Here is a 7643-nt window from a genome sequence, read left to right on the forward strand (position 1 = left end):
TTCCCTAATAACACACGGGTTTGCAACTCTTGTGCAAAGCAGCACAAATTGTCTCTCTCCTCCTGCAGACCATGGTGTCCAAATCAGTCCCTGCCCTGCTGGTGCTGCTCCTCTTCCACTTCCCACGGCCCGTGGTGATCAGTTGGGATGAGGATGCAGAGCTGGGCAAAGAGGGCCTGGAGCAGGCTACCCCAGAGCCACCCGAGCCTGCCTGGGGACCCCTGCTCTGGGCAGCCGTGCAGCAGGGGCCCTACTGGGCTGCTGCTGAGCTGCTCTTCCTGCCTTTCTTCCTCTGCCTCAGGCGCAGAAGGGCAGCCATGAAGCAGAGAGCAGCGGCCCGGAGAGCTGAAGAAGAGGCCAGAAGGCGCAGGATGGAAATGGAGCAGAGAAGGCTTTGCTTCCAGAGGACATGCAAAGACTTGAAGGAGCTGTGGAGGACCATGAAGATGATCAAGAAGAAAATGGCCAGGCTGATTTGAATGAACAGCAAGGTGAGCGGGATGCTCTCTGGGCCGGCCAAGGCGAGCCGCACATCTTTGTGAGCAGCCAGCGCACAGAGCTGCGCTTGCTGCCCAGCACAGCCCTGCGCCCGGGGCACAGGCTCCGGGCTCCTGACACACCCTGCCCCTCTGCCCTCTCTCTTCCTTTATCCGTGTTAACTGTATCTATTTTAACCCTTTTCCATACAGAAGCTTTGCATTTGCTCGAGGATGGAGGCATTTGAAGGAGGATTGGGCTGGATGGATGGATGGGGCAGGCACAGGGCCTGCAAGGCCTCCCTGGCGTTCAGCAGCCTAAGGCAGGAAATGCCGAGTCATGATGGCTGGGCCTAAGATGCCCCTCTTCCGCCTTTGGGCCCCTGCTTATCTCTCTCTACGACTATAGGTCACTTTCGCCTCAACCCTTATTATTGAACAATTTCTAAAAACCCTGAATGCTATAAAAACCTTTACTTTTGCCCAGATTGGCAGAAGAGGCTGTCCCTGAAAACCTTCGCAGAAGGGCCCAATAAAGACATGTCTGTGGAACCTCACACAGCCTTCTCCTCTCTCTCCCCGCATCTGCCCAAGGCACTTAGCAAGCCAAAGAGCTGAAATCCCAAATGATTTGCTGATAATCACTAAAGAGCTGATATCCCCCATGAGCTGAGCTTGCTAAGGTAGCCTGCAGCTGGAAGCTGCCTGGGAGTCCAGGCAGGCTGTGCTGGACAGGACTGTGCTATCCGGAGCAGCCACAGCCGGACGGGGATACCCCGAAACGTGGCCGAGGCACGCATTAGGTGGATATTGATTTAACTTCATACTTAGTTTAGAAATAATTTAGATAGTTTATTTTTTTATCTATAAAGAATTTCATTGTATAGTATAAAAATTGTACATTTTAGTACATAAACATAGGAATTCTATAAGAGACAACTACTAATTCTCTTAGAATGATTCTACATTCTACTTACTACATAGTAATTATCATTAATTGTAACAATTACTGCGAATTATGGCAATGAACCAGAATTGATATGTGTTGAATCTTTGTCACACTAAGTAACTTTTCACACTCTACAATGTCCAAACACCATTGTCATTCTATTAGTTCATATATCTTTTAGAACGCTCCAGAAAAAAATTCTTAAGGTAAGGATGACTATTATTGTGATTTGTTCCTGAGGATGTTTAAAGTATATGATAGATTTTCGAAAGGACAATGCCCGCCCTCATTTCTTGTGGCATTCTGTTCCCTCTGGAGCTGCAGTCAGTGCAGAGTTCCAACAAAGGCAGTGCTTGAACAAACACTGTGTCTGTGAGTGTCCACAGTGGCCTCCAAGGCCATCCAGTTCTACCCCTGTGCCATGGGCTGGGACACCTCTGGCTGGGCCAGGCTGCTCCAAGGCCCATCCAGCCTGGACTGGAACACTTGCAGGGACGGGGCAGCCGCAGCTGCTCTGAGCACCCTGTGCCAGGGCCTCACAGCCCTCACAGCCAAGGCTTCCTTCCCCAGAGCCCAGCTCGGCCTGCCCTGTGGCAGGGGGAAGAAGCCATTGGCCCTGGCGCTGGCCCTGCAGGCCCTGGCCCACAGCCCCTCTGCAGGGCTCTGCTGGGCCTGGTGCAGGCACGGAAGGGCCGCAGGAAGGCGCCCCTGGAGAAGGCCTTGGAGAGCGCTGGGGCCAGGAGTGCCCCCGTGAGGGCAGCGAGCAGGGCCCGGCCTGTCTGTCCGTGAGCAAGGGCACAGGGCGGGTGCTGAGGCCCTGCCAGCTGGAGCGCATGAATGCGCTCGGACCTGAGATTCCTGCCCCTTGCTCAGCTGTTCCGCTACAGCACGAGTGGCCAATTTGTGCCACTCTTGTACAAAACAGCTGAAATTCTCTGCCAGAACCAGCCGTGTGCTGCTTCTTGATGTAGAAGAGCCTGGAGGTGGCCTGGCTACTGTTCCATCTCAGTGATGTCCAACAATGGGAAGGTTTCACAGAGCTCTTGGATGGGCTGCATCTCGGAAGACTCAGGCAGGAAAACTGAGCCACCCTCACCTACTCCACAGAGAAAGAGAGAAAAACCAGCGCCATCACAGAAGCACCTCTGGTGCTCTCATAGTTGATATTATGTATCCGATTCAAGATTATCAGTTATATTCTTTTCTCTTCCACAACATGTCTGGCAACTTCTGCCTGCTTTGTGAAGGGAGCCCCTGGGGCCCATCCCCTCCCAGAGGGGCTGCACTTGCTGCCTGCCGGGGCTTTCATTGCTGGGCCCACTGGGAGCCCCTGAGCTGGGCTGGGCACCAAGGGCGGGGCTGGCCCGGCTGTGATGCCTCTGGCCCCTGTGACACCAGGGGCAGCGTGTCACAATGGGGGCAGCTGGAAAAGGCCCCCGCAGGTAACGCTGGCCCAGCACAGCCTGGGCAAGCGGTGAGTGCGCACGTGGCGGGGCTGGGCCGGGCCAGGGCCGGGCCACGAGCGCTGCACCCGGGCCTGCATTGTCCCCCTGCACCGAGGGCCAGCCCCTGGGGCCGGCGCCTTGGCCGGGGCACGGGGCTGCTGCTGCTGGCCCACTGGCACAGGCCCTGCTGCCTGCCAGCTGCCCGGGGCCCTCTGCTTCTGCCCTCACATCCCTGCGCCTCCGGGCCTCACTTCAGCCCCCACAAGCTCCCTTGGGAGCCCCAGTGAAAGCCTTGTCTCTCTCCTCCTGCAGACCATGGCGCACAGAGCAGTCCTGGCTGGGCTTGTGCTGCTCATCTTCCTGTTCCCACTTTCCGTGGTGGACAGATTTCACGGGGATGGGCAGCCCCGTGCAGAGGAGATGAAAGCGGCCCCCCCAGAGCCAGCTGAGCCTGGCTGGGGACCCTGGCTCCTGGCTGCCTTGCGCTACCTGCACCAGCTCTGGCAAATTGCTCAGCCGCTGCTCCTGCTTTTGGGCTGGTGGCTCAGGCGCAGAAGGGCAGCCACGAGGCAGAGAGCAGCGGCCCAGAGAGCTGAGGAAAAGGCCAGAAGGAGGAAGGTGGAAAGCGAGCGGAGAAGGCGGCTCCTTAGGAAGAGATTCAAAGACATGGAGCAAATGCGCCGGGCCACGAAAGAAATAGAAAAGCAAATGGCCAGGCTGATTGGAATGAATAGGGATACAAACAGGATGCTGAAGGTAGGCAGGGCAGGCTTTTGGAGGAGCACAGGCAGTGGCTGTGTGAAGAAAAGCTTCCTGCTGGAGATGCTCTCTGGGCCGGCCAAGGCGAGCCGCACATCTTTGTGAGCAGCCGGCGCACAGAGCTGCGCTTTGCACAGAGTTGCAAACCCGTGTGTTATTAGGGAATGGCTGCTCCTGCTGTGCCAGAGCGCTCGAGCAGGGCTGAGAATCTAGTGTCAAAGTGCATTCATGTGCTCCATGTTGCATGGGGCACCCGTGTGCAGGAATAGAGAACACCTTCCCTCAGATGGGATCTGCTGTGGCAAGGCCCCTCTGGTTTTCTCCTCCACACAGCAGTTTGCATGCTGCTTGCTGCCCAGCACAGCCCTGCGCCGGGGCACAGGCTCCGGGCTCCTGACACACCCTGCCCCTCTGCCCTCTCTCTCCTCACGGGATCTGTAGTAACTGCATCTATTTTAACCCTTTCCCATACAGAGCCTTTGCATCTGCTCGGAGGAACGCACCATCTGAAGGCATCGGGCCCAATGATTGGAGATTGATTCAAATTCTTCAATAGTTTTGAAATATTTAAAATATCTTATCTAAAAATAGTTGTCTTTAGAAACATTTTCCAAAATTTTTATTACTATAATGTAGATTAATACTCTTGTAAGAGATCGTAAATATTTTAATAATAAGTAGGAATTAAATAATGGCACTTTTCCTTATATTACATAGAACTTATAATTCACCAAAGTTACCAAGAATTATTGCAGTTAACCATAACTGAAGTATACTTTATTTCTATCTAAACCAGCAAATGTTGCTTGATCTTCATGATCCAATAATTATTTTGTGTCTTGTTTAATATTCATATATACAGTACATAGACTGTTGCTACAAATGCCTATAATCACAATTGGTTAATTTAAATTTCACTCTCTGCCCTCCTGTCTCGGGAGGGTGACTTCCCTCAGGCAGCTGCAGTCCCTGTCAAGATGCAATAAAGGCAATGCCTGAACAAACGCTGTGTCTGTGAGTGTCCATGCTGGACTCAGGTGTCAGCTGTGGGGAATTCCTGACACAGGGGCACCACAGCAGCCCTTGGCCATGCAGAGGCTCCTTTCCTCCCCTGCAGCAGCTGCTCCTTTGGTGCTGTGATCCAGCCTCTGCTCTGCGCGATGCCAAATGCAAGAAAACCAGGAGTGCCACCACTCAGACTGTCACTCGGGTCCCGGCAGAGCTCAGGAGCCACCATGGCTGTGTAGGTGTGGAACCTGCAGTGGGCCATGACAGCAGGGACAGCAGGGACAGCAGGGACAGCAGGGACAGCAGGGACAGGGGGACACAGCACAGCAATCACAGCCCGGCTGCCCTGGGACAGGCCCGGCAGGCGGACAGGACACGGGGCAGGCAGGAGTCCCCATCCTCTCTGTGCCCTCCTGAGCACAGGCACATAAGGGACAGGGGCAATGGGGACACAGCCGGCCCCTCTCCTCTGGGAATATCCCACCTGCGCAGGGGCCCTGACAGAACGCAGGGGCTGAGGCTGTGCAAGGGGAACCCAAGGCTGAGCAGGAGGACCTCCAAGTTACATCTGCCCACATTCTGCATGCAAACTGCTGTGTGGAGGAGAAAACCAGAGGGGCCTTGCCACAGCAGATCCCATCTGAGGGAAGGTGTTCTCTATTCCTGCACACGGGTGCCCCATGCAACATGGAGCACATGAATGCACTTTGACACCAGATTCTCAGCCCTGCTCGAGCGCTCTGGCACAGCAGGAGCAGCCATTCCCTAATAACACACGGGTTTGCAACTCTTGTGCAAAGCAGCACAAATTGTCTCTCTCCTCCTGCAGACCATGGTGTCCAAATCAGTCCCTGCCCTGCTGGTGCTGCTCCTCTTCCACTTCCCACGGCCCGTGGTGATCAGTTGGGATGAGGATGCAGAGCTGGGCAAAGAGGGCCTGGAGCAGGCTACCCCAGAGGCACCCGAGCCTGCCTGGGGACCCCTGCTCTGGGCAGCCGTGCAGCAGGGGCCCTACTGGGCTGCTGCTGAGCTGCTCTTCCTGCCTTTCTTCCTCTGCCTCAGGCGCAGAAGGGCAGCCATGAAGCAGAGAGCAGCGGCCCGGAGAGCTGAAGAAGAGGCCAGAAGGTGCAGGATGGAAATGGAGCAGAGAAGGCTTCGCTTCCAGAGGACCTGCAAAGACTTGAAGGAGCTGTGGAGGACCATGAAGATGATCACACCTAGTCCTGAACCTGTCTCGTCTAGTACACCCTTCCCTCTTTATTCTCCTCTCCCATCGTCACCTGATCCCTCTTCCTCGGAAGATGAGCAAAACCTAACTGTGGTTAGAAAGGAGAGAGAGAGAATCAACGATGGGGTAGCCCCCAGAACCAGGAGTCGGTCTAACCTTGCCCCAGTTATGGATAGAAAAGACATAGGCAGACAAAAACGGATTGTAATTGCCCCCTTGCGACAAAGTGTAGGAGTGGAAGGGCCAGTATTTATAAAAGTGCCTTTCTCTCCTGCAGATTTAGTTATTTGGAAACAATCAGCCAGAATTCATAGAGAAAATCCTGATAAAATGGCATGAGTATTAAAAATGGTTATAAAACCTCAAAATCCTGACTGGGATGACATACAATTATATATATATATATATATATATATATATATATATATATATATATATATATATATATAATAACATATTATATTAATGTATCTAATATATATTTATATATAGTATATTAATATATCTAATATATTAATATTAGATACTTTGATGGATTCTACTGAGAAAGAGATGGTACTTAAGGCAGCCAAAGAAAGGGTAAGAGAGAACATCAGAAACAGACTCATAACAGGGAATTGAGATGAGAATATCCCAACTGAGGATCCAAATTGGGACCCTAATTTATTTTGCGATGTGGGGAGACCTATATGAAGTTCAGCAGGAAAAGACAATGTCCAGACTTGAACAACCAGTTTCACCAGGGCAATCAGTGCCAGCAGGTTACCAAGGGGATGGTTTTGGGGGAGTATACCAGCTGACTAGACATAGAGCCAGTAGAACAAGTTAAGGAACCTGTTATAAATATACAATTAGGACATAAAGAGGTCAAATTTCTAATAGATACAGGAGCTACTCACTCGGTATTGAATGATCTGCAAGGACAAATTGGGGACAAGGAAACAACAATAGTCGGCGCTACAGGGAAAGAGGAAAAACGGCCATTCTTGCAACCCCTAGATTTGTGTTTTGGGAACAAAGTTATAACACACGAATTCCTATACGTACCTGAGTGTCCAATTCCGCTTTTAGGGAGAGATTTGCGAGAGAAACTTGATGCGGTAATAACCTTTGAAAATGGGGAGCTTATAATGAAAATATCTGAATCAAAGACGGGACAGATATTAATGATCAAAGAAAAACCTGTTCCCTCTATCCCTAGGGAGGTAGAAGATGCAGTGATTCCCTCTGTATGGGAGACAGATATACCAGGGAAATCTAAATTGGCACAAGCAGTGCATGTAGAGTTAAAAGAAGGGGCAAGGGCTCTACAAGTCAAACACTATTCCATAAAACCAGAAGCACGGCAAGGAATAAGTAAAGATTATTGAGAAATTCTTGAAATACCAAATTTTAGAAGAATGTGAATCAGAATTTCATACACCAGTATTTCCAGTAAGGAAGCCAAATGGTGAATATAGATTAGTGCAGGATTTGAGAGCAATCAATAAAATAACAAAGGACATTTCTCCAGTGGTAACAAATCCTTACACATTGCTAACATCCGTAAAGGAGATATATAAGTGGTTTACTGAAATTGATTTAAAAGATGCCTTTTTCTGCATCCTCCTTGACAAAGAAAGTAGGAAACTGTTTGCCTGTGAGTGGGAAAACCCAGGGAATGGGAGAAAGACCCAGCTCACCTGGACACGATATAAGAACTCGCCGACCCTATTTGGAAACCAACTGGCAAAGGAGCTGGAGATTTGCACCGAGAGTGGGCAAGTACCAAGAGACCA

The sequence above is a fragment of the Agelaius phoeniceus genome, chromosome 28 (assembly GCF_051311805.1).
Source record: "Agelaius phoeniceus isolate bAgePho1 chromosome 28, bAgePho1.hap1, whole genome shotgun sequence".
Taxonomy (NCBI): Eukaryota; Metazoa; Chordata; class Aves; order Passeriformes; family Icteridae; genus Agelaius; species Agelaius phoeniceus.